Genomic DNA, 26,185 nt, shown 5'->3' on the forward strand with positions numbered 1-26,185 from the left:
ATTTGCTATGTTTTTTTCAAAGTCCTTTTATTTACTAATTCATTCAAATATCATGTATCTAACATAGGCAGGCACAGATGTAGGTACTTGAAAGCTCTCAGTGAACAAATATGATCATCTAAGAGGAATCAGGGGAAATATGTAAAAACTGCTTAAGGTATTCATGAGAAAGCCTCCCCAACTTATGAAAAGTGGAAAAAAGTGTTGACTTGGTATTATATGCAATAGCCAATACATGATTGGTATAAATGGAAAACATGTGTCATTAAGATTAGATAGTAAGTATGCTGCTTTTACTACGTCTACTCATTGTACAGGAGGTCTTGCTCAGCCAGGAAAGCAAGAAAAAGACATAAATAACCTAAGGTTTGAAATGGAAAAGTCAAATTGTCATTAGTTACAGATGATATGCTCACCTGTGTGGAAAACAAAAAAAATACATAAAAACTAGAATTTTTAAGAATGTTAAGCAAGGCTTCTAGTAAAAATTCAATTTACAAAAATCAACTACATTATACATATTGCCACTCAGAAATCAGCTTCTGGGGCAGGGCCATGCCAGGGCTATGAGGCTGGTGTATCACCTGTTAACGACATTGTCACGAGGAGCCCAAGCACCAGGAGGAAGCCAACCTGCAGAACTGACTTCACCCATGACCCAAAGTGCTCAGACCCAGGCAACTGTGAACAAGTTCCATGGAGGACCAACAGGATTTATTTCACACAATCAGGGTGGCTTCTATGAGCCACTGCAACCCACACAAGGCAGTTATAACTAATCTAATGATCTTTGGTGTCAGTGCCAATAACTAAAGGTGGCAACACGTGGGCTAAATAGCAATACTCACACCCACAAGAGAACCACTCCACCACCCACTCTTCTCCAGGAACAAACATACAACACCAAAGTGCACAGGTCTCTTCCACTTGGTATTTATTAAGCTTTATCTGAATTACCATTACATTGGTTCGACTAAGCTACACAGAAACAGTCATCAATCAGCTGCAGTCCCAATGGTGACATGACATAACCAAAAGCACTCAAGTGTCAGAAGTATATAAACGTTTATCACTCAGATTGAAACCTACCCGAGCTGGTGTGTGCATCCAAGGTCCACATTTGGGAAGTGCCAGTGATGGTGTCAAGCACAGCAGAACATCATGACCAGCCATGTTCACAGAAGTTTTTCTGTTTTCACAGCAGTGGATGAAACGACAAACACAGAAGCAGGTCATGCCGCCAGTCCCAGCTGTTGCTTGACTCAGGAACATGAGATGATTGCTTTGCCAAAGTTTAGTGGATCTATGGATCAAAGATAACATGCAGGGTTCTCAGCCCCTCCCTGGACTGCCTGAGGTTAGCAGTTATGGCTCTCCCTCCATGGTCATGAAATTGAGGTATCTTACACTACTGGCTTTGACCTCACCATCTCTCCACTTGATCCTTTCTGAACCCTGTCCTTTTATCTGAAAGGATCAGGTCTGAGAGAGACCCAAGGGCATTTTTACACTTTGAGCCTTACATCCCCCACCTTGGACAGTGTGAGCCACTGTAGGTGGGCCATTTCTAAGACCATGACAAACCAACAAGAAACTACACTATTAAAATAAGCTATGTCTGAATTCTGAAGGTTCACTTGGCCGTGCTACAACCTGGAAGGTCGAGCAACTAGACAGGAATGGCACTGCAATAGGGGAAAGTAGGACATATCATGCTGGGAAGGATCAGGGCAGAATCACAACTGTTTAAAACAAATTTATACAACCACGTAGGGAGCCATGTCTCTGCCAGCAGACAAGATTTCAGGACACAGGGATGCAATCTTCACATTCCATACATAGTGTCTCTTGAGTGTGAATCACATCATGTTTCTTAAAGGTTTAAGTAAAAAATGTAATATAAAAAGTGACTTTCCAACATTTCTTACTTTCAAGTTTTTCTCCAGTGTGAGAACATCAAAGTATTTAGCAGGTGAACATCAAAGTATTTAGCAAAACTGTGACTTTTCCACATATCTTATACCAATAGGGTTTCTCTCCATTGCAAGAACTCTCATACTCAGTAGCACATGAGAAAATAAGTTCTCCGTGTTTCTTACACTGTATGGCTTCAGAGTGAGTTCATATATGCTGGATTGTGAACAAATTCCAATGTCTTTGCTATATTTCTTAATTTCATGGAGCAATTTTGGTGTGTGATTTCTTTCAAGTTCTTAAACAGGGACAACTGAACACTTTTATAAATTGCTTATATGAGTAAGGTTCCTAGGCACTGTGAATCAGAGTGTGGTTGTTAAGGCAGGACGACTTCCTAAAATTTTCCACATTCTTTACATACAAAGGATTCCTCTACAGTGTCTTTCTATATGTTCAGTAAGATAAGAAGAACTATTGAAGGCTTTCCCACATTCCTTACACTCATAGGGCTTCTCCCCAGTGTGAGTTCGTACATGTTTAGTAAGGCCTGAAAGCCCAGTGTAGGCTTTCCCACAATCCTTACATTTATACGGCTTTTCCCCAGTGTGAGTTCGTACATGGCTAGAAAGGTTTCCATACTGAGTGAAGGCTTTCCCACATTCCTTACATTTGTAGGGTTTCTCTCCAGTGTGAATTCTTACATGTTTATTTAGATGTGAAAAAAAGGTGAAGGTTTTCCCACATTCCTTACATTCATGCGGCTTCTCTCCAGTGTGAGTTCGCATGTGAATGGAAAAATAGGAGGAATACCTAAATGCTTTCCCACACATCTTACACTCGAAAGGCTTCTCTCCACTGTGAGTTCTCAAATGTGGAATAAGAGATGAGGAAGAAGCAAAGGCTTTTCCACACTGGTCACATTCAAAGGGTTTCTCTCCTGTGTGAGTTCTTACATGTTCAATAAGGCCTGACGATGTACCGAAGGTTTTCCCACATTCCTTACATTTATATGGCTTTACCCCACTGTGAGTTCGTTCATGTATAGTAAGCCCTGAGTGTACAGTGAAGGCTTTCCCACAATCCCTACACTTATATGGTTTTACTCCAGTGTGAATTCGAAAGTGATTATTAAGGTATGAAGAATTTCGAAAGCATTTTCCGCAAACCTTACATTTAAAGGGCTTCTCTCCAGTGTGTGTTCTTAAATGTTGAGTTAGTAGATAAGGCCTAGAGAAGGCTTTCCCACATTCTTTGCATTCATACGGTTTCTCCCCAGTATGGGTTCGCATATGAAATTTAAGGTAGGAAGGATATATAAAGACTTTCCCACAATCCTTACATTCATAGGCTTTTTTTACACTTTGGGTTTGCATGTGTGTGGCACAGCTTGTGAAATGAGCAAACATTTTCCCATGTTGCTTCCATTTGTAGAATTTTTCTCCATTTTGAGCTCTCATATGTCCCTGAAGGTGTGACTCATTAGCAAAAGCTTCCCCACAGTCACTGCATTCAAAGGATTTCTCTCGAGCACACATTCTCTGGTAAGCAGCATCTGAAGTCAGGTTGAACGCTTTTCCCCCCTGACTCAATACAGAACATTTCTCTCCAGTAAAGGTTCTCTTGTGCAGAGGTAGGAAGTCTCCATACTGATTACACTCAGAAGCATCCCCTCTATTTTGAGTATTCATGTATATCCTAAGACATGAGGGTTCACTGAGGACTTCTCCACACTGCTTGCAGTCATAGAGCTCCCCTCCTTTGCAGCCTCTGGCCTGTTGGTAAAGGGATGAATGATGATTAGAGAATTTTCCAGACTTATTAATAGATACCACCCATCTGAAGACAAAAACATTACAATGATGATGATTATGGTTTTTGCCATTTTCATAACATGCATACAGTTCCTGTTCTCTGGATGTTTTTCAACTTGAATAAAGGAACTCTATGCAAAAATGCTGTGTCACCTCTCTAATCTTGAAATGATTCCTGTAGATTTTTATAAAGTTGGTTAAGACCTTGATGTCTAGCTATATACGTGGGAATGTGTACTTTTGGGAATTGTGAAGGACCAACCTTTACACAAGGTTTTGGGAATCTCTCCAGAGACGCTGCTCCCTCTTGGGTGAATACCGCTTCACTCAAGTATCTCTCATTTCTGCTGATCTCATTAATGGAATTCCCAATTTTCTCTGAAATGTGGAAAATAAAAAATATCCCTTGTTAATCTCAGTTGTCTCCTATTTGATGTTTTTAAACAATAGTCATCCTGCTGACGTGCTGGCCCTTTGGTTTTAAGATGCATTTCCCATTCTGAAGGAAAACACAAAAACATACATTAAGGTTTACACGAGAAAGGTTAAATAAGTTAAAAATGATAAAGCTCATTTGTATTTCTTTTCACACTAAACACTCTAAAAAATAAAGCACAGATAGATTTGAGCAATTTAGCTGTGTCTAAAATTTGGCAACCATAATGACTTGGGGTCAAATTTTAGAAATTTATTAACAATTTACCTTCATGAAAATTATATGTAATAGTGAACAGAATTTTAAAAAACCATACACCCAAAGAAAAAAGACCAAGTCGTTTGTGCGATCTTATAAGTCTGGAAAGAAGGAAAGCAACAGAGTATGGGAAACTGAAGATATCCCAAAACTTCCCTGTGTAATACACAAAGCCTTCTGATTGAAAGGACATTTTGAAGTTTTCTCATTAAACTTCCAAACATACTAAGCTTTTCATTGACTAGGGACGATCTTCACATTTACCAGGGATGATCTTCACATTTACCTGAAACTCCTTTCTGCACTGTCCCAAACTCTTCTTTCTCCAACCAAGAGATCAGTGTGGGTTTGAAGAGCTGATATCCTGTATACAGAAAAAGATAAATCACTAGAAGAGGCTCATGCAAGAGATGACAACCCTACCATAAAACAGAAACTTCATCTCTAATTAAAGCAGTGATATGATTTCTATACAGTGCAAAATGCAAATATCCCCTTTCTGCATCCCAGAGACATTGGTTATACCTGACCCTTGAAACCCATGATCAGGGTTCTATGCACATTTAAAAACCACTAAGACTTTTATTCAAGTAGAAAACAGAAGTGCAAAAAGAGACCTTCATTGTCATGAAAAACTAGTACACCAGTGGTTCTCAATTTAGAGTGAATCAGATTCATCTGGAAAGTCTGTTCAAACACAGATGACAGAGCCCCAACAGCAGACTTTCTGATGAAGCACGTGAAAGGTGGAGTCTCATAATGTACATTCCAATAGAGTGACAGTGATGCTATTGATCTCATCACCACATTCTGAAAACTACCACACTAAATTAAAACCCACTGGTGCAGGGACTCTATCTCTTTATTTCCCATTGTATTCAGATTTGACATGAACAATCCTGGAACACAGGAAGTATATAACATATATCTGTTCCATAAGAGGGTATAAGGAATGATTTAGTCTTACCTACTGAGGCCAGGTTCTTGTAGTTCTCCAGCATCACATCTCTATATAGGTTTCTCTGAGTTGGGTTGAGCAAAGTCCACTCATCCTGGGTGAAGTCCACAGCCACATCTTCAAAGGTCACTGAATTCTAAATCATAACACACATATCCTGGGGCTTGAGCTAAGTAATATGTCTAGCAATATTCACTGAAGAATGAAAAAGTGAGACCAATGCCTACACAGGGTTCTGATGGCTCCCACTGTCAACCCCAAGGTTCAACGGTCCTAGGAAATATCCATCCACACTCACTCACAGTTATCTCATTCAGTCACATGGCTTTAACAGCACCTCTTACACCTGACCTTATCTCACCACATCTAGACTAGGAACTCTTCTCTCTCTCCATTTTTTTTTGGCAGCTGGCTGGTATGGGGATCTGAACCTGTGATTTTAGTGTTATAAGGCTACGCTCTAACCAACTGAGCTAACCAGCCAGCCCCCATCTTCTCCTCTTATTTCCCTCTACTGCAGCACCCTCCTGATCACAGACACTTGATAAATGGTTATGTATGAAGAAATTCTTTGAAAAGGACACTTTCATCTTTCTTACCACCTGTCAGAGCACCCAGAAAAACAAATATGCAGTCAGCACCAGGACTTAAGATTAATTCATAATTACTAAAATACTGAGATAATTTTCAGAATAATCCCTCAGCAACATGAGAGGCATGACTTTCTGGGGAAATTTAGGTCCTGCCAGTGGTCTTTATTTGCTTCCAGAAGCTCTATAGACAGGTCTACCTACAAGGAAGCGTGTCTTCCTGGGTGATAAAATTATGCCATTTTGTAGTTGAATAGAAAAAGTTTGAAGCTCAGAAGTTCTCCACACTAGATTTGGGGAATCCCAAATTCATCATATTCAGAGTATCACTCCAGAGACATTGCTCCCTCTTGTGTACAAACATACAGTTTCTGAGCTGAGCGGTGCCTTGCTACTTGATACCTGAAAACAATTTGTCAGGCAATGAGCCATCATCCTTTCTACCTCTGTCTTTTCGTCATGAAGGCAGATTGGGTCCTTAGAAAGCAGAACTCCTGGAAAAGAAAGAAGGCATGAGAACCCAGAGCTGACCATAATTCCCACATTCACATGTCTGGGGACATTCTACTTTGTTCAAAATTCCCATGAAAAGTATGCCTTAGAGATACTGTGGGTTCAGGTCCAGACCATCACAATAAAACCACACAAATTTTTTGGTTTCCCAGTACATATAAAAGTTATATTTACACTCCACTGGAGTGTACTAAGTGTGCAATAGCATTATGTCCAGAAAACCAATGTACAGTCATGAGTGTGTCACTTGACAAAGGGAATACATTCTGAGAAATGTGTCAATAGGCAATTTTGTCCTTCTGTGAGCATCACAAAGTGCACTTATATAAATCTAGTTGGTATAGCCTACTATATACCTAGGGTTTATGGTATAGCCAAAACAATGTTATGAGGCCACCATCGTATGTGTGGTCCATCACTGACTGAAATATTGTAATGTGGCATATGACTGTACATGCCTTAATTTAAAAGCACTTTATTGCTTAAAAAAAAAAATCTAGTAATCATCTGAGCCTCCAGTGAGTCATAATCTTTCTTGCTGGTGGAGGGTCTGGCCTCCATGTTCATGGCTGCTGACTGATCAGGGTGGTGGTTGCTGAACATTGGGGTGGCTGTGGCAATTTCTTAAAATATAAGAACGTAGTCTGTAGCATCAATTGACTCTTTCATAAAAGATTTCTCTGTAGCATGTGACGCTACTTGATGGCATTTTTCCCACAGAGGAATTTCTTTCAAAATTATAGTTAATCGAGTTCTCTTTCCCATCTTGCAAGATGGTGGGTGAAAAAGCTGAGAAGCCGGATGCTTAGAAGAAAAGTGAAGCCAACAAGGCTGACAGTGGTGGCAAGGTTAAAAAGGCTAACCTCAAGGCTAAAAAGCCCAAGAAGGAGAAGCCCCACGGCAGCCGAAACCCTGTCCTGGTTAGAGGAATTGGCAGATATTCCCCATCTGCTATGTATTCCAGAAAGGCCACGTACTAGAGGAAATACTCCGTGAATACGTCCAGGACTGAAAAGAAGAAGGTTCCTGCTACTGTCACAAAACCAGTTGGTGGTGACAAGAATGGTGGTACCCGCGTGATTAAACTTCACAAAATGCCTAGATACTATCCTACTGAAGATGTTCCTCGAAAGCTGCTGAGCCACGGCAAAAAAACCTCTCTCAGTCAGCAAGAGAAGACTGTGAGCTAGCATCACTCCAAGGACCATTGTGATCATCCTTACTGGGCGCCACAAAGGCAAGAGGGTGGTTTTTGTGAAGCAGCTGAGTGGTGGCTTGCTACTTGTGACTGGACCTTTGGTCCTCAATTGGACTCCTCCACGTAGAACACACCGGAAATTTGTCATCACCACTTCTACAAAAATTGGTATCAGCAATGTAAAAATACGAAAACATCTCACCAATGCATACTTTAAGCAGCATAGCTGCGGAAGGCTAGACACCAGGAGGTGAGATCTTTGACACAAAAAAGAGAAGTACAAGATTACGGAGCAGCACAAGGCAGATCAGAAAGCTGTGGACTCGCAAATTTTACCAAGAATCAAAGCTGTTCCTCAGCTCCAAGGCTACTTGCAATCTGTGTTTGCCCTGAATAATGGAATTTACCCTCACAAATTGGTGTTCTAAATTTCTTACCAAGAACCAAATTAAATAGCTGATATGTTTAAAAAAAAAAATCGGAGTTAATCCTCTCAACTCCTGCTGCTGCTTTAATCCACAAAGTTTATGTAATATTCTAAATCCTTTGTTCTCATTTCAACAATGTTCATAGCATCTTCACCAGTAGATTTCATCTCAAGAAATCACTTTCTTTGTTCATCCATAAGAAGCAACTCCTCATCTGTCAATGTTTTATCATGAGATTGCGGCACTTCAGTGACATCTTCAGCAAGCTCTTGAAACACACAAGCATACACACTGTGGCCATACAATGCCACAGCAGATCTGTATCACTACAGCTAGAAAAAGGGGTATGAGCCATCCAGCCCATCAGTAAAGGTATAACATTCTCATGTAACAGGTAAAGAAACTTAAGCCCTGAGAAACATGACTATTTGCCAATGGCAATATGACTTATGAATGAGATTATACAGCACTTCTTCCCAAAGAACATACTAGGGTGCTGACTCACAAAAGAGCCTTCCAAAAAAACTGAAGAGGAGGGAATACTTCCAAACTCATTTTACACGGCCAGTATTACCATGCTACCAAAGCCAGACAAGGATACTATGAAAAAGGAAAATTAGAGGCCAATATCCCTGATGAACACAGACATAAAAATCCTCCACAAAATACTAGCAAAATGAATTCAACAATGCATTAAAAAGCTCACTTACCATAATCAAGTGGGATTTGTCTATAGGATGCAAGGAAGTTTCGAAATATGCAAATCAATCAAGGTCATACAACAAATTAACAGAATGAAGGATAAAAAGCATATGATCATCTCAACAGATGCAGAAAAAGCATTTGAAAAATTCAACTTTTTGGGCCAGCCCCGTGGCACACTCACGAGAGTGCAGCGCTTGGGAGCGCAGTGGCGCTCCCGCCGTGGGTTCGGATCCTATATAGGAATGGCCGGTGTGCTCACTGGCTGACCATGGCGCGGGCGACACCAAGCCAAGGGTTGCGATCCCCTTACTGGTCACAAAAAGACAAAAAAAAAAAAAAAGAAAAATTCAACTTTTCATGACAAAAATTCTCAGTAAGTATAGAAGAAATGCACCTCAACACAGTAAAGATCATATACAACAAGCCCACGTGTAACATCATATTCAACAGTGAAAAGTTGAGAGCTTTTCCTCTAAGATCAGGAACAACACAAGGATGTACATTCTATATAGTACTGGAAGTCTTAGCCAGAACAATTAGGCAAGACAAAGAAAGAAAAGGCACCCAAATCAACCTGGAAGAAATTAAATGGTCTCTGTTTGCAGAATACATAATCTTATGTATAGAAAGCCTAAAGACTCCACCAAAGAACAGTTAGAATTAATAAGTAAATTCCGTATATTTATGGGATACAAATTTAACAACAAACTTTCTGGAAAAGAAATCAAGAAAACAATCCCATTTACAATAACTACATAAAATAAAATACTCAGAAAAAAAAATCGACTAAGGAGGTGAAGGAATTATACACTGAAAACTACTAAACACTTATGAAAGAAATTGAAGATAACACAAAAAAATGAAATGACATCCTGTGTTCATCAATTGAAAGATTGACAAAATGTCCGTACTACCCAATATAAACCACAGATTTAATGCCATCCCTTTCAAAATTCCAGTGGCATTTCCCTCAGAAATGGAAAAAAGTCCTAAAATTCACAGGGGTCCACAAAAGACCCATAAGAGTCAAAGGAATCTTGAATAAAAAGAACAAGGTTGGAGATATAACAATACCTAATTTGAAAATCTACTACAAAGCTGTAGTAATTAAAACTGCATGGTACTGGCATAAAAACAGACACATAGCCCAATGGAACAGAAGAGAGAACCCAGAAATAAATCTACACACTTTAAGTCGACATATTTGCAAACCATACATCTGATAGGGAGTTAATATCCAAAATATTATTAGGAATGCATCTCAATAGTAAGACAACAAACAACCCAATTTTAAAATGGACAAAGGACCTGAAAGGACATTTCTCAAAACAAGACATACAAATAGCCAACAGGCATATGAAAAAATGCTCAACATCACTAATCCTCAAGGAAATGCAAATTAAAACCACAATGACATGTCACCTCACACACTATCAAAAAAAGGAAAGATAATAATTGTTGGTGAGGATGTGGAGAAGAAGGAACCCTTGTACAATGCTGGTGGGAATGTGAGTTAGCACAACCATTATGGAAAATAGTATGGAGGTTCTCCAAAATACTGAAATAGAACTACCATATGATCCAACAATCCCACTACTGGGTACATATATAAAGGATATGAAATCAGAATGTGGAATATATATCTGCACTCTCTTGTTTACTGCATTATACACAATAGGCAATACACTGAAACAACTTAATGCCCATCAATGGATGAATGAATAAATAAAATGTAGTATACATACCCAACCGAATACTCTTCAGTCTTAAAAAAGAAAATCTTGTCATTTGGGACAACATGTATGAACCTGGAGGACATTATCTGAAGTGAAATGAGACAGGCAGAAAGACAAATAGTACATGATCTAACTCATATGCAGAGTGTAAAAAAGTCAAACTCATAAAAACAGTATAATGGTGGTATTACAGGCTTGGAGGAGAGGGGATTGGGAAGATGTTGGTCAAAGGACACAAAATTTCGGGAGAGTTTCAAGATGGTGGCGGCTGCGGCGGCTGGCGCAGAGTAGCTGAGGTGGAAAAGGTGGCCACTGGGCCTCAGGCAGCCGGGAAGCTTGTGGACCTTCCTCTGGCCATCTCTTAAGGGAGGACTGCTGCTGCTGGCCGGTCGTGGGGGCTCAACGCCACTTTGCCCCCGGCAGGAGAGGCTGCCTCATTTACAGGCAACAGTTTTGAAGTGTGGAGCAGGAAAAGAACTGATTCTTAGCTGCAAAAGCGAGTCTTGAAACAGGGAACACGGCGCCAGGGCTGCTGTGGATGCAGCCAGGATCCCGGAGGCTGGGGCCGCACTGAAGGCGGCCAGCTGCCCTATTCAGGATTCGAGGTTTCAGGCCGGCATTAAAGAAGATTCCTGGGAGCGCCCGAGCGGCGCCGCGACTGAACAGCCCGAGGCGGCAGCGCCGAGAACACGAAAGGCAACAAACCGGAGACAGAGTGAGCGCCCGACCTGGCACAGCACTGTGAGTGATCCCTGGCACAGCTCTGTTCGGGGGGTGGATGCCCACGCGGCTCCCGCCTGCACCACCAGGCCACTCACTGCCCCGGTGCTGCCTCCATTTTCCCAGGTGCGGGCAGCTCCGCCCTGCTCGGCCATCACTGAGCCCATTTGCTTGGCCTGGCGCGGGGCTTTCCGGACCCTGCGGGCCGGCCTCCTCTCCCACTCCCTCCGCGGTTCTCTGGCGGGGCTGGGGGTGTGGGGCGTCCTGACCAGTGTTGGGAGGGCTAGGAAGTACGGGCGGGCCGACTGTCACTCTACCACACCCTGGACTCCGGCCCCGGTAAACTTCCTGTTACTGGGAGGCAGATACCATCTCTGCGACCACCAGTTTGGAAAAAAGCCTAACGAATTTCTGGTTGGGAATAGTGTGGTAGGAGAGTTCCCAGGTCCGCTTGAACCTGCCGGAGAGCAGGCTGCAGGCGGGCACTAGACTCGGTTTATACTGGGGGGATACAAAGGTGAACAAGACTCGAGAAAGATCTACACAGTGCTACAAAGGCACCCAGAGAGACCGGTCGTCTGTGCCTAGCAGAAACCTGGTAGACTTCCTGGGCGAGGCAGTGCTGAGCAGGGTCTTGAAGGCCCAGCTGATAGACGAGGGGTGCAGAAGACACATCCCAGCCCAGCACAGTGTGCACAGAGGGGGGAAACGTGCGGCCAGGGAGGCGGAGACTCGACAGAAACCACACACCCGGTGGGGTCGCCACTGCACCATCTAACAGCCTGGGCCAGAGCACATGGAACGGGGAGAAGTCCTGTACAGGAAGTGAAAGCTCAACAGAGATCACACACCCTGTGGTATGTGATCCACCAGCCCAGCAGAGTCCAAGCTGACCAGAAAGGTGGATCCCCAGAGAAGCCCAAGACCCGAGGCAACCACACACACAAGACACTAGAGGCCAACTGAGCAGTCACGGCAGGAGCCATACCAAATTGGCAACCACAGCAACATCCTAGTTAGTCATTAGTCTCAAACCGGTGGACTGTGAAACCCCCTGCCACAATGAATAAACACCAAAAAAAAGACACCAGAAATACAAAAAATCAAGAAAGTACACCACCAAAAGTTAATAAATCTCATACTCTAGATCCTATAGAACAAGAAGCCCTTGAAATAACTGACAAGGAATTTCGAGTGATAATTCTAAGGAAACTGAATGAGATACAAGAAAACTCAGCTAGACATCATGATGAAATGAGGAAAAGTATACAGGATCTGAAAGAGGAAATATACAAGGAAATCAATGTCCTGAAAAAAAATGTAGCAGAACTTGCTGAACTGAAGAAGTTATTCAGCGAAATAAAAAACACAATGGAGAGTTTAACCAGCAGGCTTGTCGAAGTTGAAGAGAGAACCTCTGAACTTGAAGATGGGCTGTTTGAAATAACACAAGCAGAAAAAAAGAAAGAAAAAAGAATCAAGGACATGGAAGAAAATCTGAGAGAGATATCAGACAACCTCAAGCGCTCAAATATCCGAGTCATGGGTATTCCAGAAGGGGAGGAAAATGGAGATTCCACTGAAAACATATTCAACAAAATAGTGGCAGAAAACTTCCCAGGTATAGGAAAAATCACAGATCTTCAGATCCAGGAAGCTCAACGATCTCCAAACGTATTCAACCCAAAAAGGCCTTCTCCAAGACATGTCATAGTCAAATTGGCAAAACTCAGAGACAAAGAGAGAATCTTAAAAGCTGCAAGAGAGAAGCGTCAAATCACCTATAAGGGAGCCCCAATCAAGTTAACATCAGACTTTTCATCACAAACCCTAAAAGCTAGAAAGGAATGGGATGATATTTTCAAAATACTAAAAGACAAAGATTGCCAGCCAAGAATACTCTACCCTGCAAGGCTATCCTTCCGAAATGAGGGGCAAATAGTATATTTCTCAGACAAACAAAAACTGCGGGAGTTCACTACCACAAGACCACACTTACAAGAAATCCTCAAGGGAGTACTGGGTTTGGTTCCTGAAAAATAACTACCACTGCCATAAAAACCTAAGAAAAATCTAAACCCGCTAGTACAATAAAAATGGCATTCATGAAGAGAAAACAAGCTAACAAAAACACTATCTACAACCTAAGGAACCAACAAACAAAGAAACCAAACAGTAAATCAGAAAGCAAGGAACAAAAGACACGTAAGACAACCAAACAACCAATAAAATGCTAGGAATAAATCAACACCTTTCAATAACAACTCTTAATGTTAAAGGCTTAAATTCCCCAATTAAAAGACACAGACTGGCTGACTGGATCAAAAAGCAGGACCCAACTATATGCTGCCTACAAGAGACCCACCTCACCCATAAAGATTCACACAGACTAAGAGTGAAAGGATGGAAAAAGATTTACCATGCAAACAGAAAAGAAAAACGAGCTGGAGTAGCTATTCTTATATCTGACAAAATAGACTTTAAACTAAAAACCATAAAAAGAGACAATGAGGGACACTACTTAATGATAAAAGGACTGATCCATCAAGAAGAAATAACAATCATAAATATGTACGCACCCAATGTTGGAGCAGCCAGATTTATAAAACAAACTCTATTAGACCTAAAGAAGGAAATAGACACTAATACAATAATAGCAGGGGACCTGAACACTCCACTGTCAATATTAGACAGATCATCTAGGCAAAGAATCAGTAGAGAAACACAAGATCTAAACAAGACTCTAGACCAATTGGAATTGGCAGATATCTACAGAACATTCCACTCAACAACCTCAGAATATTCATTCTTCTCATCAGCACATGGATCATTCTCCAGGATAGATCACATATTAGGTCACAAATCAAGTCTCAATAAATTCAAAAAAATTGGAATTATCCCATGTATCTTCTCAGACCACAATGGATTAAAACTAGAAATTAATAACAAACAAAACTCTGGAAACTATACAAACACATGGAAATTAAACAGCATTCTACTTAATGACATATGGGTCCAAGAAGAAATCAAGCAGGAAATCAAAAAGTTTATTGAAACTAATGAAAACAATGATACATCATACCAAAACCTGTGGGATACTGCAAAAGCAGTATTGAGGGGAAAATTTATTGCATTAAATGCTCACTTCAGAAGAATGGAAAGATGGCAAGTGAACAACCTAACACTTCACCTTAAAGAACTAGAAAAAGAAGAACAATCCAATCCTAAAGTTAGCAGACGGAAAGAAATCATTAAGATCAGAGCAGAACTGAATGAAATTGAAAACCAAAAAACAATTCAAAAGATCAACGAATCAAAAAGTTGGTTTTTTGAAAAGATAAATAAAATTGACAAACCATTAGCATGGCTAACAAAAAAAAGAAGAGAGAAGACTCAAATAACAAAAATTAGAAATGAAAAAGGCGATATTACAACTGATTCATCTGAAATACAAGGAATCATTCGAGACTACTATAAACAACTATACGCCAACAAATTTGAAAATCTGGAGGAAATGGATAAATTTCTGGACACACACAAGCTCCCAAAACTGAACCGTGAAGACGTAGAAAATTTGAACAGACCAATAACAATAAAGGAGATTGAAGCTGTTATCAGAAGGCTCCCAACAAAGAAAAGCCCAGGACCAGATGGATTCACAGCAGAATTTTACCAAACATTCAAACAGGAATTGACACCGATTCTTTACAAACTATTCCAAAAGATTGAAACGGACGCAAATCTCCCAAACTCATTCTAGGAAGCAAACATCATCCTGATACCAAAACCAGGTAAAGATATAACCAAAAAAGAAAACTACAGGCCGATATCCTTGATGAATATAGATGCAAAAATCCTCACTAAAATACTAGCAAACAGAATACAGCAACACATACGAAAAATTATTCATCACGATCAAGTGGGATTCATCCCAGGGATGCAAGGTTGGTTCAACATACGCAAATCAATAAATGTGATACACCATATTAATAAACTCAAACACAAGGACCATATGATCATCTCTATAGATGCTGAAAAAGCATTTGATAAAGTTCAGCACTCATTCATGACAAAGACCCTCTATAAGTTAGGTATAGAGGGAAAGTATCTCAACATAATTAAAGCCATATATGACAAACCCACTGCCAATATCATCCTGAATGGGGAAAAGCTGAAAGCTTTTCCTTTAAGAACAGGCACTAGACAAGGATGCCCACTCTCACCACTTCTATTCAACATAGTGTTGGAAGTACTAGCCAGAGCAATCAGAGAAGAGAAGGAAATAAAGGGCATCCAGATTGGAAAAGATGAAGTCAAACTGTCCCTGTTTGCAGATGACATGATCCTATATATCGAACAGCCTAAAACCTCTACAAAAAAACTGTTGGAATTGATAAATGATTTCAGCACAGTAGCAGGATACAAAATCAACACACAAAAATCAGTAGCATTTCTTTTCTCCAATAGTGAACATGCAGAAGGAGAAATCAAGAAAGCCTGCCCATTTACAATAGCCACCAAAAAAATAAAATACTTAGGAATTGAGTTAACCAAGGAGGTGAAAAATCTCTATAATGAGAACTACAAACCACTGCTGAGAGAAATTAGAGAGGATACAAGAAGATGGAAAGATATTCCATGCTCTTGGATTGGAAGAATCAACATAGTGAAAATGTCCATACTACCCAAAGTGATATACAAATTCAATGCAATCCCCATCAAAATTCCAAAGACATTTTTCTCAGAAATGGAAAAAACTATTCAGACATTTATATGGAACAATAAAAGACCACGAATAGCCAAAGCAATGCTCAGCAAAAAAAATAAAGCTGGAGGCATAACACTACCTGACTTTAAGCTATACTACAAAGCTATAATAACCAAAACAGTATGGTACTGGCATAAAAACAGACACACTGACCAATGGAATAGAATAGAGAATCCAGAAATCAACCCACACACTTACTGCCATCTGATCTTTGACAAAGGCACCAAGCCTATTCAGTGGCGAAGGGACTGCCTCTTCAGCAAGTGGTGCTGGGATAACTGGATATCGATATGCAGGAGAATGAAACTAGATCCATACCTCTCACCGTATACTAAAATCAACTCAAAATGGATTAAGGATTTAAATATACACCCTGAGACAATAAAACTTCTTAAAGAAAACATAGGAGAAACACTTCAGGAAATAGGACTGGGCACAGACTTCATGAATACGACCCCAAAAGCACGGGCAACCAAAGGAAAAATAAACAAATGGGATTATATCAAACTAAAAAGCTTCTGCACAGCAAAAGAAACAATTAAAAGAGTTAAAAGACAACCAACAGAGTGGGAGAAAATATTTGCAAAATATACATCTGACAAAGGATTAATATCCAGAATATATAAGGAACTCAAACAACTTTACAAGAAGAAAACAAGCAACCCAATTAAAAAATGGGCAAAAGAGCTAAGTAGGCATTTCTCTAAGGAAGATATCCAAATGGCCAACAGACATATGAAAAAATGCTCAACATCACTCAGCATCCGGGAAATGCAAATCAAAACCACATTGAGATACCATCTAACCCCAGTTAGGATGGCTAAAATCCAAAAGACTCTGAACGATAAATGCTGGCGAGGCTGCGGAGAAAAAGGAACTCTCATACATTGTTGGTGGGACTGCAAAATGGTGCAGCCTCTATGGAAAATGGTATGGAGGTTCCTTAAACAATTGCAAATAGATCTACCATACGATCCAGCCATCCCACTGTTGGGAATATACCCAGAGGAATGGAAATCATCAAGTCGAAGGTATACCTGTTCCCCAATGTTCATCGCAGCACTCTTTACAATAGCCAAGAGTTGGAACCAGCCCAAATGCCCATCATCAGATGAGTGGATACGGAAAATGTGGTACATCTACACAATGGAATACTACTCAGCTATAAAAACGAATGAAATACTGCCATTTGCAACAACATGGATGGACCTTGAGAGAATTATATTAAGTGAAACAAGTCAGGCACAGAAAGAGAAATACCACATGTTCTCACTTATTGGAGGGAGCTAAAAATTAATATATAAATTCACACACACACATACACACACACACACACACAAACGGGGGGGGGGAAGAAGATATAACAACCACAATTATTTGAAGTTGATACAACAAGCAAACAGAAAGGACATTGTTGGGGGGGGGGGGGAGAAGGGAGGGAGGTTTTGGTGATGGGGAGCAATAATCAGCTACAATGTATATCGACAAAATAAAATTAAAAATAAATAAATAAAAAATAAAAAAAAAAAAAAACGAAAAAAAAAAAAGGACACAAAATTTCAGTTAGACATGGGGAATAAGTTCAAGAGATCTACTGTAAATCATGATTAATAGCAACATATTGTATATTTAAAAATTACTAAGAGTAGATTTTAAATATTCTCAACAACAAAAAGATGAGTGAGTTAACACTTGATTTAGTCATTCCCCAATATATGGATATCAAAATATCATGCTGTGTGCCATAAATACACACAATTTTTTCTTGTCAATTAACACAAAATGAATTAAAAAAAAAAAAAAAAGACAGGTCAGCCCTGCCCCTTTTCATTGGCAGAGAGGGAATGCCAAATCAGAGATTAACCAACTCTTATCTACCTACCAGTCAGATATAGAACCAAGAGAGGGTGAGCACCTTTTGGGAAGAGCATTATTTGGGGGTCTGGGTGGAGTACACAAGCAAAAGGTGAGAGGGATTTCACTGGTGCATTTGACTGTCAATAGGTCACAGTCAGGGGAGGGCAAGAAGGAAAACTTGTGGCAGGGATCAGGTTCAACATACTGGTACACCTGGTTGCCTGGACAGGATACTCACAGCCTATTTGTGGGGATGTTCAGGCATCAGGAAAATACGAGTTTTTAAAAATGAACAACACAAACCACTCTGCAATGTCTCGATATCTTTAACAATACTAACTGGAATGGAAAACACTGTCACTTGGGTTGTTGTGATGTTAAAATTGAGTGGGACAGATTGACTTAGCCACCTAAGGTAAACACTGATAAAGATGACAACTAGTAAGAGTCCTAGTAGTCATAAGAAGAGGGATTAGAACCCAGTCCATAACCAGGCGACCCATGTGATCAACAGTCAAGAAGATAGTTCCAGCATCTCTGAGTTTAAGGGACTCTTTTGGAAGATACTGGCTATGTCATGAAAGCACTCTACTTCTTGGCCTAACCTCATAGTTTTGCCTATACCTGTCTAGGTACATACAGCAGGAGATCCCCTGAAAGGCACAAAACCCTCCTTCCTTGGCTAGCATTTAGTCAGGATCCAGTCAGTTATCCATTCCGTACTGAACAGAGACTTGACAGTGTTGCATAACGGATGATGTTTCCTGCAGCAATTAGGTATGCTTTGAGAAGACCACCAAAAGGTGTTGATTGGCTGTTACGATTTGATTTTGTTTGACAAAGTCTGTTGTACTGGTGCCAATGCTGTGGCTCCTGTGTTTATGGCTAGTCCTATTAAAATAGGAATAAATAATGTTTACTTTGTGAGGCATCCTTAGTTGATGGAAAGGTGGAGGCAGCCAGTGGATAAAGAACTATAAGCATCCTAAGTGTAAACACTGCACACTAAGGTGTGGTTTCATTAGGGAAAACGTGTGGGGGTAGACAAAGAAAAATATATAACATATAAGGAACTGGCCAGTTAACTCAGTTGGTCAGAAAATGGCCTCATAACACCAAGGTTAAAGGTTCAGATCCCCATACCAGCCAGCTGCCAAAAAAAAAAATTATGTGTATATATGGTGTAGTGCCTGTGAATTCAGGCCATAAAAGACCTCAAAGTTTCCATTAGAAGAAAATCTACCTGCAGAATGAGGCACTGCATTTAACCAAGGGAAGAGTGGTTGTGGTGTTCCTGGTCAGAGATGTAATGGGGTGGTGGGAAAAGGCTTCACAGAGTGGATGGTCCTCCCTCCAGGGAGTCAAGGGGTTGACTGATAGGAAGATGTCTCCTGGGGAAAGCAATACTTCTCATTAATTTTAGTAACCTCTATCAGATTTCCCTTAGACACAGAGTATAGGAGGCTATGTTTCAGCAGAAAGAAAGGAGTATACCTGGATTGTAGGCACAGGCTGGTGAAGGTTTCAGTGTAAGGCATGTAGTTCTCTCTGACACAAGAGAGAAGACAACTCCAACCATGAATTCTTTGGTTGGCAGAATGTCATCTCCAACCATGAGATTATGGGCTAGGTTGAAGACATCAAGGGGTTGGGACTTGGGTATCCTTTCTGATGAACCATCTCTGGTTGATGTGGGTCTCTAGATTATAAACCAGTGAAAGTACCAGGACAATATTAGTAAGACCAGCACTCAATAGAATTGTGTGCAACTGCAAGGGACAGGGTTTTGTTTTAGTTTTTTGATAAAGGTTAGGTTCAAATAGGTCTCATATGAGTGCCTGCCTGGCATGTGGAACACCTAAGGTTAATGAGTCCCAGGAGAATATATACCCTTGACTTGACCTTTTCCCCTGTGGCATTAGGGTAAGATGAAAAAATTTATACAAATAGGTTAACCATTGGGGCAAGATAATACATTTAAAGGTTTATTTGTTTTAGTGGAATTGAACAGGAGCTGTATGAGGAGACCATTATGGCTCTAATTGAACCATTATCTGGCACCTGTCAGGAACATCAAAGTTCTATTAAATGCCTCATCTAAGAGCCCAGCACTGCATATTTCAAAAAGTGAAAAAGCGTGTATTAGTTATCACAACTAATGTCTGGAACTATGATGGGAACAAGTGAAAACAGAAACACAGCACACTAAAACTTATGGGATACTGCAAAAGCACTACTAAGAGGGAAGTTTATAGCTTACACCAAAAATGCAGAAAGATTTCAAATAAACCACCTAATGCTGCACCTCAAGGAACTACAAAAACAAGAACAATCCAATCCCATAAATTCATCGATGGAAAAACTAATAAAGATCAGAGCAGAACTAAATGAAACAGAGACCAAGAAAAGGTACAAATGATACACAAAACAAGTTGGTATTTTGAAAAGATAGAAGACACAAATAAATACAATCAGAATTGAAGAAGGAGACATTAAAACTGATACCACATATTGTGGTTTGAATTGTGCCCCCCTAAAAGTTTAATGTGTTGGGGGCTTGGTTCCCTACTGTAACAGTGTTAAGAGGGTGGGAAGTCTTATTATGGTAATTGAAAAGTGGAACCTTGAAGAGGTGATTAGATTTGTTTCATGGTAAGAATACTCAAATATATTTTTAAAAATACAGTGTTTTGGTTTATGTTGAAATGTGGGTAGACATTTTATGAGTCTTATTTAACTTTTGCTTTGTAATTCTGTGTCTGTCTGTAAGACAACAGATGTCTGCTGTTTACACCTCTAGCCTGTGGTATTTGTTATGCAGCAAAAGCAAGCTAATACAGCCGAGGATGGAGCTAGTGCACAAGAAGGCCTGGAAGAGAGACAGAAAGAGCTGGGGATTGCAGCCCATCCTATCTCTGGACTTCCAGAAATGTCATTTGTGTTTCTGTACTTTTTTTAAAACTCAGTTTGATTTGGGGTTTTCTGAATGGAATAAAGAGTATTCCCTTAAGGTCCTGTATTGTGGCTGTAGTATATGTAGAGGCATGTGGGATTTTGATTTATATTTTGCTATCTGTACTGCAAGAGATTCCCAGAGGATTTTTGTTTTTTCTTTTGTTCTTGTTTTACCTGAAGCAGAAAATTATTAGGCAATGGTTCAGTAGTTTATAGTAAACGTGAAGATGCGACAATTTGTTGGCCACCACACCCAGCACGGAAGATGACTGTCTGAAGTTGGGCCAAGTGTGCTATTTCTGGTGCACTGTCCTTTACTAGGGACATCATGTTTAAGGGAAAAACAGCAACATTCCCCCGAGCTCTATCACTTATAATGGTTAGTAGTGCCATTACTACAGCCCACAAACTCCCATTTTTGTTCAATCAATCCCAAGGGCTCCTGAGATATCCAAGGAATAGAGGGGAGGGGTGTTACAAGGCCGTGCTCTAACCGAAATGATCATACTGCCCAAACTGATCTATAGATTCAATGCAATTCCTATCAAAACATCAATAACATTCTGCACAGAAATAGAAAAAACATACAGAACTGGCGGTTGGCCAGTTTGCTCAGTTGGTTAGAACATGGTGTTGTAACACTAAGATTAAGGGTTTAGATGCCTGTACTGGCCAGCTGCCAAAAAAAAAAAAAAAAAAGAAAGAAAGAAAAAATCACATAGAAATACAGAAGACCGCAAATAGCCAAAGCAATCCTGAGCAAAAAGAACAAAGCTGGAGGCATTAAACTACCTGATTTCACAATATACTACAAAGCTAGAGTAATCAAAACACATGATACAGACATAAAAAAAAGACATATAGACCGATGGAACAGAACAGAGAACCCAGAAATAAATCCGTATCTACAACCAACTGATTTTTGAAAAAGGCACTAAGAAAGTTTACTGGGGAAAGGACAGCCTCTTCAATAAATGGTGCTGGGAAAACTGGATATCCACATGCAGAAGAAAGAAACTAGACCCCTACCTCTAACCATACCAAAAATCAACTCAAAATGGATTAAAGACTTAAGAGTAAGACCTGAAACTCTACTACTAGAAGAAATCATAGGGGAAACACTCCAAGACATTGGTCTAGGCAACAATTTTATGGAGAAGAAACATTTCTATTACACAGGCAACAAAAAGCAATAATAGACAAATGGGATGACATCAAAGTAAAGAGTTTCTGCACAGCAAAGGAAACACTCAACAAAGTGAAGGGACAACTGGTAGAATGGGAAAAAATACTTGCAAACGATTCACTCTACAAGGCTTTAATATACAGAATATATAAGGAATTTAAAGAACTCAACAGAAAAACAACCAAATAATCTGATCTAAAAATGGACAAAAGACCTGAATAGACATTTCTCAAAAGATGACATACAAATGGCCAATGGGTATATGAAAAAATGCTCAATATCACTAATCATCAGGAAAACACAAATCAAAACCACAGTCAGATATCATCTCATCCCAGTTACAATGGCTGTTATCAAAAAGACAAAAAACAACAAATGCTGGCAAGGATGTAGAGAAACAGGAACTCTTATACACTGCTGATGGAAAGGTAAATTAGTACAGCCATTATGGAAAACGGTATGAAGGTTCCTCAAAAAACTAAAAATAGAACTACCATATGACTAGCAAACTCACTGCTGGGTATCTATTAAAAGAGAAGGAAGTTAGCATATAGAAGAGATATCTATACATCTATGTTTACTGCAGCACTATTCACAATAGTCAAGATATGGAATCAATCTAGGTTAGACACATAGACAGATGAATAAAGAAAATGTGGTATATATGCACAATGGAATACTACTCAGCCATAAAAAAAGAATGAAATCCTGTCATTTGTGGCAAAATGGATAAATGAAATGTCAGGCACAGAAAGATAAATACAGCATGTTCTTTCATGTGTGAACGTTAAAAAAAAGTTGCGTTATAGACGTAGAAAGTAGAATTATGGTTACTAGAGGCTGGGAAGGGGAGGTAAGAGACTGGGATAAGAGAGGTTGGTTAATGGACACAAAATTACTGCTAGATAGGAAAAATAAGCCCTAGTATCTGCTGTAGAATTAGGCATCTATAATTACCAATTATTTATTGTATGTTCCCAAATGACTAGAAGAGAGGAGCTCAAACGCTCACACTACAAAGAAACAATAAGTTTTTGCAATGATAAATCTTCTAGTTATCCTGACTGGATCCTCATACATTGTATTGATGTACTGAAGTGTAACTCTTCACCCAATAAATATGTACAATCAATATGTGTCGATTAAAAAAAGAAAGAGAAAAAAATGGCACACGACCTGGGGAAGGTAAAAAATTTAAAGGTTACTCATGGATGCTAAAAACAATTGATTAGAAAGGTTGCTGGGGGACAGGATATTTTGAGTGTCAAAATATCAATCCACAAATTACTTCCTTATTCAAAAGAAAAAGTATTTTTAAAATAGAGTGTTCTGATGATCACTGCTGTATTACTCAGGATTCTCCAGAGAGACAGAACCAACAGGATATGTACATGGATATGAGACGGGATTTATTAAGGAAACTGGCTCATGAGATTATGAAGACTGAGAAGTCCCATGATAGGCCATCTGCAAACCGGAGACCCTGGGATGCTGGTAGAATGGCTCAAAGTCCAAAAGCCTCAGTACCAGCAAAGCCAATGGTGTAATTCTCAGTCTGAAGCCAAAAGTATGAGAGCCCAGAAGTGCCAATAGCTTAAGTCCAGGAATACAAAGACAGAAGAGCCTCAAGATCTGATGTCCATGAACAGGAGAGAAGAATATATCCCAGCTTCAGTGGACAGAGAGAGGTGACTGCCTGTTTTTGTTCTCTCTTATCCCCCAGCAGATTGGACAATGCCCACCCATATTGTGGGTGGATCTTCCCCACTTAGTCCACTCAGGCTCACATGCTAATCTCCTCTGGAAACACCCTCACAGAAACACGCATAAATAATGCTTTACCAGGTTGACACCTAAAATTAACCATCACAACTGCCTTAAGTAGGTCTCAAAACTTAGCACCACTAATAGTGGGACAATATAAAACATGTCTTCCTGATAAAATGCAATTGGAAGCACACAACATCACTAACAAAATATTTTGCAAATGATCTTTTGAAGCCTCTAGGCTAGGTTTTGGAAAACCATGGCTCATAGGCCTGTTTTTTTTTTGGAGGGGGGGGGCTGGCCAGTATGGGGATCTGAACCCTTGACCTTGGTGTTACAAGGCTGTGCTCTAACCAACTGAGCTAAACGGTCAGCCCGACAAACCTGTTTTTGTAAATGTGGTTTTATGAGGACAAAGCCATGCCCATCTATTTACTACACTCTGTGACTGCTTGCCCACTACAAAAACAGAGCTGATTAATTCCGGACCTTATGGTCAAGACAGCAAAATTCTTTCTATCTGGCCCTTTTCAGTCAAAACGTTTGTCAACCTCTGCTCTAGACACAATTATCAGCTTACAGGAAACACAAGAAATGGAGAAATTATTAAAACACACCATGAGAACACAATCAAAATAACAGAATAATATTGGAGTTTCTAAAAGAATGTGCAGCTCTGCAAAAATTCAATATAATGGAGAAAAAAGTGACTAAATACACGTGTTTCAAAGAGACTGAATAGGTAAACAAATACAGCATAGAATCCTTGAATGGATCTTAGATCCAAAAACACCCAAAAGCTTATTTTAAAACAATGTGGGGAAAAAAAATTTTTTTAAGTAAATATTACATTACATGACAGTATTGTTTCTCATTTTCCTGTTTGAAATAATAGCATTTTACATTTAGTAGGACAATGTCTGTATGTTTAGGAAATGGATTAGCAAGCATTTCAAGGTCAAATCTCATGTCTACTTATTTTCAATTTACTATCAAATAATCCACTGCAAAAAGTATTTTATCTATCAGGGGAGAGAGCAAACATACAAAGTGGTAAAAATGGGTGCACCTACTACAATATGTGTTGAATGCTCAAATTACCAGTATGTTTAAGATCTTTGGAAAGAGAAATGTGGGGAAAAATACATTTAGTCCAACAATCCTGTTAGTGGTAAACTCAACTACTCTAGGACTAGAGTCATAAAGCTTCCACTCCTTCCTGGAGGCTGCTTGTTTTTAAGCCGTATGGGGATGTACAGACCTAGGAACTTCAGATGAAGAGAGTGGCTGAGTATTCTTAGTATTCTTCAGTAGGAAGACTTAACGGTGTACAAACGTTTATATTCACATACAGAACTACATGCACGTCCTAGACACCTAAGAAAGTATCTTCATATTTCTAACTGAAAGGAATGGTCAAAAATAAAACAAGACGCACAAATGCTCGGATGAAACATTCATAAGAAAAGAAGAGGCCTCCTGGAACCAACTCTCACCCACCGCTCACCGGAACGCACCTGGATCTCCAGGTCTGAGGCGGGAGGACCCCGGGGATCGAGTCAGCATGACTTGAACGGAGGAGATTCTTTCCTTCTGGAAAAAAATTCACAAAAATTGCTTTGAAGACTTTTGAAGAGGGGAGCACACTGGATGAAAACACCCCGCGGACGAAGTACAATGACACTCCCCGACCCGGCTCTTGATGGGGACGAAGGCCCGAGCGGCTTCTCCGACCTGGCCGCGCTGGGAGAGCCCGCGGCCCCGGCCTCTCTGAGGAAGCCCCTAGGCAGCCTGGGCCACGCCCGTCCTCAAACACCACCCCTTCACCCCCAAGCCGGCCCATTCACGCGGAACTCACGAAATACGTGGTCTTCCCAACACTACCGGGAAGTGGAACAGCCTCTCCGGCGCGTGGAGTTAGCGTAACAGAGAGGACGGCGCGCAGCTGACGTCACTTCCGCTTCCCACGTCGGCCCTTGGGGGGCTGCAGAGCTGGGGGCTGCAGAGCTCCGGCGTCCGCCATGTTGCGGTCTCCCAGGTGGAGAATTTCTAGTTTCCTCCCGCGTAGGTGCGGAAGTGCCCTGAGGTGGGCTCAGCGCAGGTGCTGGAGGTAGAAACAAACCCAGAGGACAAAATGGAAGTTAGTACCAGATTTCTAGGCGGGGCTACCGGCGCGGGGTGTTGCCGATGTGTTATGCATCTAGAATTGACAACCATTTCGCTGTGTTAATATCAACCTTCCCGCTTGAGACAAGCACATTACTCAACTTTTTTTTTCTTTTGGGGGCTGGACGGTGTGGAGATCCGAACTCTTGACCTTGGTGTTATCAACACAACACCTGGCTCTAAACAACTGAGCTAACCGGCCAGCCCACTTCAACT

General features: G+C 40.4%; 2 pseudogenes; one reads left to right on the top strand and one right to left on the bottom strand.

Moving 5' to 3' along the window:
- Positions 1-1,038: 1,038 nt before the first annotated feature.
- On the bottom strand, positions 1,039-25,343 carry LOC134388074 (zinc finger protein 121-like; annotated as a pseudogene).
- On the top strand, positions 7,257-8,109 carry LOC134389625 (large ribosomal subunit protein eL6-like; annotated as a pseudogene).
- Positions 25,344-26,185: the final 842 nt, after the last annotated feature.

Source organism: Cynocephalus volans, chromosome 10 (assembly GCF_027409185.1).
Source record: "Cynocephalus volans isolate mCynVol1 chromosome 10, mCynVol1.pri, whole genome shotgun sequence".
NCBI classification, from domain to species: domain Eukaryota; kingdom Metazoa; phylum Chordata; class Mammalia; order Dermoptera; family Cynocephalidae; genus Cynocephalus; species Cynocephalus volans.